The sequence below is a fragment of the Hevea brasiliensis genome, chromosome 10, assembly GCF_030052815.1.
Source record: "Hevea brasiliensis isolate MT/VB/25A 57/8 chromosome 10, ASM3005281v1, whole genome shotgun sequence".
NCBI lineage: Eukaryota > Viridiplantae > Streptophyta > Magnoliopsida > Malpighiales > Euphorbiaceae > Hevea > Hevea brasiliensis.
The window spans coordinates 91,291,423-91,303,678 of record NC_079502.1 but is presented as its reverse complement, the minus strand read 5'-3'; positions in this window follow the sequence as shown (position 1 = coordinate 91,303,678).

Here is a 12,256-nt window from a genome sequence, read left to right as displayed (position 1 = left end):
AACTATCCACGCAGAACTGCTACAGCTGCTCCAACACAAACAGATAGACCTGGTACTGCACCACAAAGGGGTAGGAAATCTAGAAAATCTGAGGCAGTGGGACCATCAGAGAGGCCTGCATCTGAGCCAGCAGAGAGGCCTAAGGGCAGACCACCTGCCAGAGCCTATGCCATGAGAGCTCAGGAGGAGCAAGATGCCCCGGACGTCATCAGGGGTACGTTCTCCCTCTACAATACATTTGTGCATGCATTGGTGGATCCAGGATCCACTCATTCATACATCTACATCAACCTACCCGTAGAAAGGGGGATACTAGTAGGGGAGAGTGACCAAGATATTCTGGTCACTAATCCATTGGGCCACAGTGTAATGGTGAACAAAGTGTACAAAGGTTGCCCGTTAAGGATTCAGGGGTATGAATTCTTGGCAGACCTGATTGAGTTGCCTTTCCATAAGTTTAACGTGATTTTGGGAATGGACTGGTTGTCACGTCATCAGGCAATGGTTGATTGTAAATTGAAGAGAATTTCTTTGAAAACTCTTGAGGGTAATGAGATCACAATTGTGGGGGAAAGGACAGATTTCTTATCCAATGTCATCTCAGCCACAGTTGTAAGAAAACTGATGAGAAAAGGCTGTGAAGCCTACCTAGTACATGTGGTGGATACTAGGCAGGCTAAGCCAGATCTGTGTGACATATAAATAGTAAGAGACTTCCCAGATGTGTTTCCTGAAGAATTGTCTGGTTTGCCACCAGAAAGGGAAGTTGAATTTGCTATTGAGATACTGTCGGGTACAGCACCAATCTCTATTGCTCCTTATAGGATGGCACCCACAGAATTGAAGAAACTGAAAATTCAGTTACAGGAGTTGCTGGATAAGGGGTTCATATGCCCCAGTGTGTCACCATGGGGAGCTCTAGTGCTGTTTGTGAAAAAAAAGGATGGGACTTTGAGGTTGTGCATCGATTACCGACAGTTAAATAAAGTGATAGTGAAGAACAAATATCCGTTGCCTAGAATTGATGATTTGTTTGATCAATTGAAGGGAGCAAGAGTATTTTTAAAAATTGATCACAGATCAGGGTATCATCAGTTGAGGGTGAAGGATGCAGATGTGCCAAAGACTGCATTTAGGACCCGGTATGGGCATTATGAGTTCCTGGTAATGCCCTTTGGCCTAACAAATGCACCGGCAGTATTCATGGACCTTACGAACCATATCTTCCATCCATACTTAGATCGGTTCGTAGTAGTCTTTATTGATGATATTTTGGTGTATTCCAAGACCAGAGAAGAATATGATGAGCAATTGAGAATTGTTCTGCAAACCCTGAGAGAAAAGAAGCTGTATGCTAAGTTGTCCAAGTGTGACTTTTGGTTGAATGAGATTGCATTCCTTGGACACATAGTGTCAGCTGATGGGATTAGAGTGGATCCCAAGAAAATAGAAGCAGTGATGGAATGGAAGCCTCCCAGGAATACAACTGAGGTCAAAAGTTTCTTGGGGCTAGATGGGTATTACAGAAGATTTGTGAAGGGATTTTCCTTAATAGCTGCTCCAATGACCAAGTTGTTATACAAGAATATCAAATTTGACTGGAATGATAAGTGTCAGACCAGTTTTGAGAAGTTGAAGGCTATGTTGACAGAGGCACCAGTGTTAACACAGCCAGTGTCGGGAAAGGACTTTGTGGTCTACAGTGATGCCTCTCATAATGGGTTAGGGTGTGTATTGATTCAAGAGGGGAAGGTGGTCGCCTATGCTTCCAGGCAGCTAAGGCCACATGAACAGAATTACCCTACCCATGATCTAGAACTTGCAGCAATTATCTTCGCACTGAAGATATGGAGGCACTACTTGTATGGTGAAAAGTGTTACATTTACACAGACCACAAAAGTCTGAAATACTTGCCAACCCAGAAGGAGCTCAACCTTAGACAGAGGCGATGGATTGAGTTCCTGAAGGACTATGATTGCGTGATTGATTACCATCTTGGGAAGGCAAATGTAGTTGCTAATGCTTTGAGCAGAAAATCCATCACAGCTTTGAGATCATTGAATGCTCGTCTCTCTTTAGCTTGAGATGGAGCTATTTTGGCTGAGTTGCAAGTGAGGCCAAACCTGCTACAGCAGATTTTAGATGGGCAGAAGGCTGATGAGAAGCTAAAGGCTATTATGAGTAAAATCTCAAAAGGGAAAGAAACTGACTATGAGGTGAAAGCATATGGGTGTCTGTACTACAAAGGAAGAGTATGTGTATCAGATGATGGGGAATTGAAAGCCAGTATTCTGAAAGAGGCACATACCAGTGTTTATGCTATGCACCCTAGAAGTACAAAAATGTGTCATGATCTGAAGCTTCATTATTGGTGGCCTGGTATGAAGAAGGATATAGCTGACTATGTGACTAAATGCTTGACATGTCAGCAAGTCAAGGTAGAACATCAAGTTCCATCGGGATTGCTACAGCCTATACGCATACCTGAATGGAAATGAGATTGGGTCACCATGGATTTTGTAAGTGGTCTACCTCTCACCCAGAAGAAGCATGATGCAGTATGGGTGATAGTAGATAGATTGACAAAGTCAGCACATTTTTTGCCTGTTAGGACTGACTACTCACTGGAGAAGTTAGCAGAATTGCATATCAGTGAGATAGTTAGACTGCATGGAATTCCACTTTCCATCATATCTGATCGAGACCCAAGGTTTACATCGAGATTTTGGAAGAAGTTGCATGAGTTCTTGGGTACACAACTCCACTTCAGGACAGCTTTCCATCCTCAGACGGATGGGCAATCAGAAAGAGTAATCCAGGTAAACAATTGAAAACAACTGAACTAATACAAATATTGAACTGAAATGATAATAATAACGTGAAATATATGTTAGGTCCTTGATGATATGCTGAGGAGTTATGTCATTGAGTTTGAGGGAAGTTGGGATAGATACCTCCCACTGGCAGAATTTGCATACAACAATAGCTACCAAGCTAGCATCCAAATGGCCCCGTATGAAGCACTGTATGGGAGGAAATGTAGAACTCGAGTGTGCTGAACTGAATTGGGTGAAGATAAACTGGTAGGGCCAGACCTGGTGAAACAGACTGAGGAGAAAGTAAAACTAATCAAAGCCATTCTGAAGGTTGCCTCAGACAGACAAAAATCCTATGCCGACCTGAAGAGAAAAGAAATAGAATATGCGGTTGGCGACAAAGTGTTCCTCAAGGTGCCACCGTGGAAGAAGGTACTAAGGTTTGGAAGAAAAGGTAAGTTAAGCCCTAGGTTCATTGGCCCATATGAAGTCATTGAACGTGTGGGTCCAGTGGCCTACAGGCTAGCTTTACCACTAGAGCTGGACAAGATCCACAATGTGTTCCATGTATCTATGCTAAGAAGATACCGCTCAGATCCTTCACATGTCATCTCCATGGAAGAAATTGAAGTACAATCGGATTTGACATATGAAGAAAAACCCATACAGATCCTGGCTCAAGAAGTGAAAGAGTTGAGGAATAAGCAGATTCCACTGGTGAAAGTGCTTTAGAGGCACCACAACACCGAGGAGGCAACATGGGAAAGTGAAGAGATGATGAGGCAATAGTTCCCTCAACTGTTTGCATCAGGTAAATTTCGAGGACGAAATTTAAATTAGAGGGAAGAGTTGTAACACCCTCCCTGTAGCAACTCCGTATATTCTATTGTTTCGGTGACCAGTGTCAGTCCGGATAGCTAGAACGTCCGGAAAAATATTTAAACTAAAGTGAGGAACCATAATTAACTCAAATATTAATAAAAAAAATTTAGGAAAAATTTTAGAAATAATATACAACCAAGTTAAATGAGCCGATGCCCTAGCGATGGGTAACCCAGTGGGAAGTTGCGGTTCTCGCAACTAGGAGCCCTAGACCCAGGGAAAAATTCATAAAATAATTTTTGAGACTCCAGAGAAGGGTCATTGAGGTTCCTATAGCATTAGAATGCCAAGAAAATGCTTAGAAAATTTTTTTCAATCGGTACAGACGATTTTGGCTCAATAAGCCAAACAGAGGGCATTTTGGTAATTTCGTCTTCAAAGATGATTTTTGGCCGACTTATACAGTTAAGCAAATAATTATTATGACATAATATGTGAATAAATATTGCTAAAAATTAAATTGAAATTTAGTGGACAAGAAAAGGAAAGAAAATTAAAGGAATTGGAATTATGACATCATTATGATGTCATTAAAAATCCTCCAATCCAATCAAACTTTGACACATGGCATTAACTTATTTAAAATGACTTAATGGGCTGAAAAAAAAAAAGAAAAATCAATTGCTTCTTCAACCTTTGGGTAGCCAAAAACGTAGAGAGAGAGAGGAAGGAAAACTCCATTAAAGCTTCACCAAGCTTGAGTTCACCACTCAAATCACCCCAAAACCCTAGCTTCCCTTCACAAATGTTTATCCTTACACTTAGAGCAAGTCTTGGGCAGCAAAAAGCAAGAGAAAAAGAAGAGTTCTCAAGCTTTGGGAATTAGCTAAATCAAGGTTAGTGCCCAATTTATTCTCTCTCTCACTCAATTCATGTTTAAGGACATGATATAAGTTGAAATTGTAAGTTTAATGCATAAATTGTACTTTGAGAACTTGGAGACTTGAACAAAATTAGGGTTAGCTCATGTAATGGTATAAGAACATTGTAATGGTCAATTAGTGACCATTTAACTATATGTGATGAGGAATTGAAGTGATTTAGGACAATGGAATTGAAGTTAGGTATGCTGCCCTTGGTGACCTGTAGGGCTAGGTGTGAGTCCAGCAGGTTTGGGCAGTCGTAACTTGAAAGGTGTAGGTGCAATTGGTGCAAGGCCAATTGGACATAAAACTAGACACATAATGGCACAACTTTGGTATAGAAACCCTACCTAGAAAACCAAATCAAGTTGACCTAAAAATTGCCCTAATCCGGGTGACTTGCTTTCTGCCTGGGCAAAATGACCAAATGAATAGTGTCTATTCATTTGGTCATAACTTAGTGTAAAAAGGTCCAATTGACCTAAAATTTTACCAGCAGAAAGCTGAGACATATACCTACAACTTTTATGAAGAACACAAATCCAAATTCTGATCATAACCTAGTCAAATTGCCAACCAAACTTAGGTTACCAAATCTGGCAGAACCAGTCTTGCCCAGAATTTTGAATTTTGTTTGATCCGGCCAGTTATGGTGTTTAGGCCATAACTTGAGCTACAAAACTCCAAATGGAGTGATTCAAAAAAGGAAATATAACTAGACAAAATAAGGAACAACTTTCATGAAGAAAACTTTGCCAAATTCCTACTGTAAAAATAACCAATGAAACAGTAAACACAAGGCTTGAAATCTAAAAATTTTGAACAACTAAATTTAAGCTTAGAAATGGTATTGACAACCAATACCAACAAATTTAGAATGCAAAATGTGGTATGTTGGGAGTATTATAACCAATGTACCTATTGTCTATGCAAAAGTCAACATTTTAGTTGACTAATGAAATGAATAGTAACACTTAAACTTAAATTTTAAGAATTGTAAAGTTTAAAAGTGTACCATGCCCTAGTACACCTAGCAAGATTGGTTTGGATAGGTTGGCATGCCAATAGGGTTCAGTTAGCAGTACTGCACATGGCATTATGCCATTTTGTGATTTCATGGCTTTTAGCCATTCTGACATTGTGTTGAGACTTGGCCTTATGCCTAATGTTATTACAGCTTATTAGCTATTCTGTTGCACATTGGGAGACACATATGTGACCGATGGTGTGACGGCTTGAGGTACTTGATACCCAATGCCAGTTTACCCGTTTATCCAGTCCAGTCATCCAGTATAGGTTACTTGGGCAACCAAAAATGAAAGTTGATAAATTTAATGAAATAATGGATATAACAAGTACCAAATAAATAAGACTACCAATAATTATCAAAAAATTTGTCTGCATGAGATATCAATACACTCACTGCATATTTTTTTTATTAGTTCTTTTTATTTTATTATTGGCACCACTAAGCATTATTGCTTAGCATGTCGCTTTTTGCCATGCGTAGGTTCTGGAGAGATAGACAGAGAGCCCAGACGACCACAGACTGGGTGAGGTCACAGATCTGCCTAGAGTCAGAGTCACCTCTCATCTACAGTACATCAGTGGTAGGACCTTTAGGTCCCTTTTGAAATTATATTTTTGCATTTTGTAATAGGTAGTAGTTTGTGATATGTGAATCATGAACTCATGTAAATAGTAAATTTATGTAATCATACGTTGATGTACATATTTTGAAGAATTTTGTTAATTAATATAATTTGAGAATATCTTCATGAAATTTTAGTTGATTTTGAATTTGAATGAAATTGTGGATTAATGTTGAGAACTTGAAATGATTGCTAATGTTGAGACCATGTTGATGGTTATTGGAGTTTGAGAATGATTGGAAATGATTATTGGAAGTATTTTTCACAGGTTCCGAAGAACTGTTTTCTCCATTGTTAGCCGGTACTCCGCTGGATTTTCTATAAAATTTTCGAAATCTCAAATAAATTATAATTTCAATAAACGACTTAAATTAATTATATTTCATAAATTGTACTTCATAACTATGAAAAAAATAAATTAGGAAGAATAAAAAAATGATTGAATTAAAATAGGGTGTTCCGGTACACTACGTGGTATATCTTACTCCACTATACTGTAGACGGGTAAGGGGTGTCACAAATCAACTTCAAATTCCTCTTAACCCACTAGTTTATTTCTAACACTAGGTGATTAAGTTCATTATCTTGATTATCTATCATAGATTTTCACCTCTTAGTCCTTCAATCTAAGATTAAGAACAAAACCCAAAGGGTACCAACAATGGGTATGTAAATAAGCACACAAGATAAGAATCAAAGCTTATATATACTAAAATCTGGTTAAAACCAGTCCAAATCTACAAATAAAACTTAAATCATTACACCCAACTCTGAAATCTTAAGTATCTACTCACTCATGCTTGTATTTACAAGTAGAAAATATGAAATAGAGCAAGAACACATGAAAATAAAACTAAAAATAAAAGAACCCAGAAGAAGAAGATCCAAATCTTTGAAAATAGAAGCTGGAAAACGTCACTCTGCAGGTGTTCTTCCTCTTAGAAATGGCGTAATTTTCTCTTTTCTTTCTCTTTTGAATTTTCTCTCTCTTTCGCCTTATGGTAAAAAAATGAGAATATGATGCTTATATATCCCCTCAAGGTTTGCCCTAAAAATAGTCTCTAAAGGGATAAGGATAAAAGGTGTAAAAGGTATGAAAAGAGAAAATTTTTTCATGTCAGCAAATCTGCCAGCGCTATCCCACATGCCTCATGTTGATTTAAGTTGTTTTTTACATGCCAGATGTTGATTCAGAGGAGGAGCCTTTAGATTCTGCATGACCAGCTACACGGGGCATGTGGGAGTCCCTGAAACTTTCGGCGTGTTTTGCTCCAAAATCTCTGTTTACACGACCTGCCACATGGGGCATGTTAAAGCCCATGAAACTTTCGGCGTGTTTTGTTCTGAAGTCTCTGTTTACACGACCCAGTGTGAATTTACATGCCTCATGTGGATTCCTGTTGGCTAACTCTTATCTTCACACGACCTATTTTGAGGCCCTTGAAAGCCTCGGCTGGTCTTATTCTTTAGGTGAATTTTCTTCATTTTTCACACCACTTTGGGCTTCCAAATCACTTTGAATTTCTTCTATATGGACTTTTTTGCCTTTAAACCTTATTAAAAACTATCAAATTCTGAAAATCAAATATAATGAAACTAAAATTAACAAATTAACTAAAATAAACATTAAAACCATAAAATTACTAAACTAAAAAGGTAAAATGGATGCAAAACTATCCTAAAATACTTATATAAAATGAGTTTATCAAATTCCCCCAAACTCAAATATTTGCTTATCCTCAAGCAAATTAAAAATAATTATATGCAATTGGGGTACCTTTTCTTAAATTCATGAAAATCACTCATTCAAGCTTTCAAACTTACCTCTAGCCACCAACAAACCATATACTCACCTTCAAGATATAAGGAATTCAATTCTCACCAAAGTTATCACCGCTTAGCCTTGGGTCAATTATCCATTCCATCAAACCCAAACCAATCAATTACATAGAGAAATCATGCTAGAACAGGTTCTAAAACAATCCATAAACTAAAGCGTCTCAAATGATGATGGAAATAGTTTAAATGGATGAATAATGTGCCAATCCCATAGGTAAACCAACTAATCTAATCTCCACTAATGTAACAAAACACAATTAAGAGATCAAAAGGACTTTTAATGGTTGTAATAGGGCTAAGAGGTAATAATGTGACTAACAAAGAAAAGGAAAAAGGAAAGCAAAATATAAGAATAATTAAATTGTTAAAAAGATCAAGATACACTTTTCTTTTATTATTTTTATTTTTTTATTTTTTTTATTTTTTATTTTTTTTATTTTTTTTTTTAAGAATCAAATGGGAAGAAGAACTTTAAAATAAATCACCAATGCTAGCATACAATTTTGTTTTTTTTTTTTTTTACAACTCTTTAAGGGACTACATAAATAACATTGAATTTTGCATTGCAATTGTCCCTTTTTAATCCACCCCCAAACTTATTTCTTTATATACTTGGATAGTAAATAATTTTTTTTTTTGCAACATGATATGATTACTAGCCAATTTTACATTAGTACTTCTCCCATTTAATTATTATACTTTTTCTCCTCTCTTTTTTTTTTTTTGTATCTATCACTTAAACAAATTATTCTCATAAAGGGTAGGTAAGTGTTTAGGTTTATGGCTAGGTAGATTATGGGTACCAAAAAAATAAGGGGTATAAATGAAGGCTCAAATTGATTTCAAAGGGAAAATTTAAAGTGAGGTTGGTTAAGGTTAAAAATGTAGGTTTAAAATTTGAAGAACGCCTTAATCATTTCTCTTTTCAAGTGAATACTAAAATTTCACCTCGAAAGGTCTAGAATGCTTGTTCTAGGATTAGTGAGACACAATTAGTTATTTCTTATTCTAGAGTTTTCTCTGAGCACTCAAAACTCAATGTAATTAATTGGGTGGCCCTTAGCTAAGAAGATATAAACCTAGATAAGAATCTCATAACCTCATACCAATCCGGAACTTTCAATCTATCAAACCCATAAAAAAGAGGTAAGCTCAATTGCTTTTCAAAATGATTCTCAATCTTCTAAGAATTAGGTAAAAATTTATTTATTTATATTTTTTTATGTATGCATGATTCCTAAAATGAATGCAAAAATTAAATCAAATAAAAAAAAATTGAAATAAAAACTATACGTAATCTACATGATATCTATATACAAGTGTATATATTTACATGGTGTAGGTGTATGGTGTATGTGAACTAAGTAACTAAGTATAAATGAAATGCAATAAAATGCAATTTAAGTAATGTAAATGAAAAGGATTAAAAATTTTGCAAAAATTTTGCCCTGCCCCAAACTCAAATTAGACAATGTCCTCATTGGCTTAATCGAAGTGGCAGAAATATCAATGAAATCAATAAATGATAACTTGGAGAGATATAAACTAAGAAAGAGTGGAACAGAGTTACCATGTAGAACGTACATGCCTAGTGGTGAATGATCAGAATATGTACATGAGGCATGTGAATTATAAGTATTGGGAGTATGAGGCATGTTAATCAAAATGCATGAGGCGTGTTGAAGTAAAGGTAAATTAGCATGCCCTGTGCCAACTGCTGAGGAATTGATATGGGGTATCAACATGGGGCATGTCATGCTCCATGAAAGTTTCGGTGGGTTTTAAAAAATTTTGAAAATTTGAAGCAATGCAAATAGCTCATTGGAGAGCATGGCCCTTAGCATGAGGCATGGCACAAGGAAGCAGTGTCAACATGTGGCAGATGAATGTCGAGAAGTTACCTTAGAGGCAGAATTGTCAAGGCTAAGAGAATAGCGGCTGCTGTATTATCAATAATTCAGTTATATGACTATTAAAAAGCAATATCAGTAATGCTATTACAATAGTTAATAGAAACTGAAATTAAAGAAAATGATCAATTCAATAGAAATCTAGATAACAAGGATAGTGCAAGTATCACAGCAAAAGAAAACAATGCAGCTAGCAACAATGAACAAGCCAACGTAAGATTCATGAAACAAACAGAATTAAAAGAAATAAAAATTAAATCATTTACAAATAGATAAAACATATAAATGTTCCAATAACCAGGAAATTAACAGTTGAAGAATAAAGCAAACTGACCAAATTGTGCAATTAAAAGCTAAAGTTTCAAAAACTAACTGAAATTAACAAAAACAAAATTCTAAAACTAGACAGCTGGTTGGTCTTCTTCATTGGTGGATGGCATGGGCTCATTTGCTGCTGCTGCAGGTACTTGCTCAGTGGATTTTTCAGAAGCAGTATCCAGGTTTTCTACCATAGCCTTCATCTCTTTAAAAATGTCTTGGCCTCATTTGTACAGCTGGTTAAAAGAGGCTACTAGCATGTTGTAAATATCAATCATTTCTTTGTCATGGATTTTCTGCTTTTTCTTGAATGCAGAAAACTTCTTTTTAATCTTTTTCTCAAGCTTGGCTTGCTTCTGACCAAGAGTATCAACCTTAGCTTCTAAAGCTTTTAAAGCAACCATAATATCAGGATTAGCATCAGAAACAGGCTGTTGTGCTGCACTCATTCTGTCAATTTTTGCTTCCAAATCCTTAAGAAAAACAAGTAAGTTTGATTGTCCAGCAGTAAGTGTGCGTGAGCTAGAAGGACCAGCATCAGTATGCTGTCTTATACCCTGTGATTGCTGCTGCTCTGTACCCTCATGTCCCTCATTTACCAACACATAAACATCACCCCTCTTTACACAAATTTTCATTTAAGTCATAATAATTCTATCTAGAAAAGACTGGCTAACCATAGACACCATAACATACCAATCAGGGTTAAAACCAAATGATTTGGTAATTACAGTCACCATCCCTCCAATAACTACACTGCCAACGAATGCTTAGAGACTATATGTTCCATATGAGAGCAAAGAAAATAAGCACCATTTATTTTTTTCTTCTCTTTCATGCACCATAAAAAGAATAAGTCATTCTTTCCTACAACCCCGTTACTGTGCCCTCTACCTAGTATAGTATAAGACATGAATCCTTGCAAGTATCTCAGAGAAGGGTCTTGAATAGCTGAGGCCTTAGCAGAACTAGGGTTGTAGTATTTCCCATATGGTGCAATGGACTTCCAAAATGTAGGGGAGTCATAAATAGTCCTTTGCCACTCTATCACTTTTGCTCCATCATTACAAAAACCAAATAAGGCATTCACTCGAACAGTGTCTGTAACATCCTCACAGTAGCAATTCCGCACATTATACTGTTCCGGTGACCGGTGTCGGTCTGGATAGTTAGAACGTCTGGAAAAATATTTAGACTAGAGTGAGGAGTCATAAATAACTTAAATAAGTTAAGAAAAATTAAGGAAAAATTTTAGAAATAAAATACAACCAAGTTAAATGAGCTGGTGCTCTAGCGATAGGTAACCCAGTGGGAAGTTGCGGTTTTCGCAACTAGGAGCCCTAGACCCGGGAGAAAATTCATAAAATAATTTTTGGGACTCCAGAGAAGAGTCATTGAGGATTCTATGGAATTAGAATGCCAAGAAAATGCTTAGAAAAATTTTTCAATCAGTACAGACAATTTTAGTCTGTTAAGCCAAACGGAGGGCATTTTGGTCATTTCGTCTTCAGAGATGATTTTTGGCCGACTTGTCTAGTTAAGTAAATAATTATTATGATCTAAAATATGAATAAATATTGCTTAAAATTGAATTGAAAATAAGTAGAGAAAAGAAAAAAAGAAAATAAAAGAAAATACATAATTATGACATCATATGATGTAATAAAAACCTATCCACCAATCATACTTTGACAAGCACATATAAAAAGACAAAAAAAAAAAAAGGAAATAAATCAAAAATTCATTCATCTTCTTCATTTCTCAAAAGTGTGCCGAATCTCCAATAAAAAAAAAACTCTCCTCCATTTTTGGTTCTTAAAAGCTTCAATTTCCATGCTTTCCTCACCCTAAAAGCCCTAACCACCTTCACTAAAAATTACACCCACACCAAGGAGAAGTGTTTGGCTACTAAGAAATTTGAAGAAAGTCAAAAAAATTCTAAGATTTCAACAAGCCAAGAGAGTGTTTAAAGAGG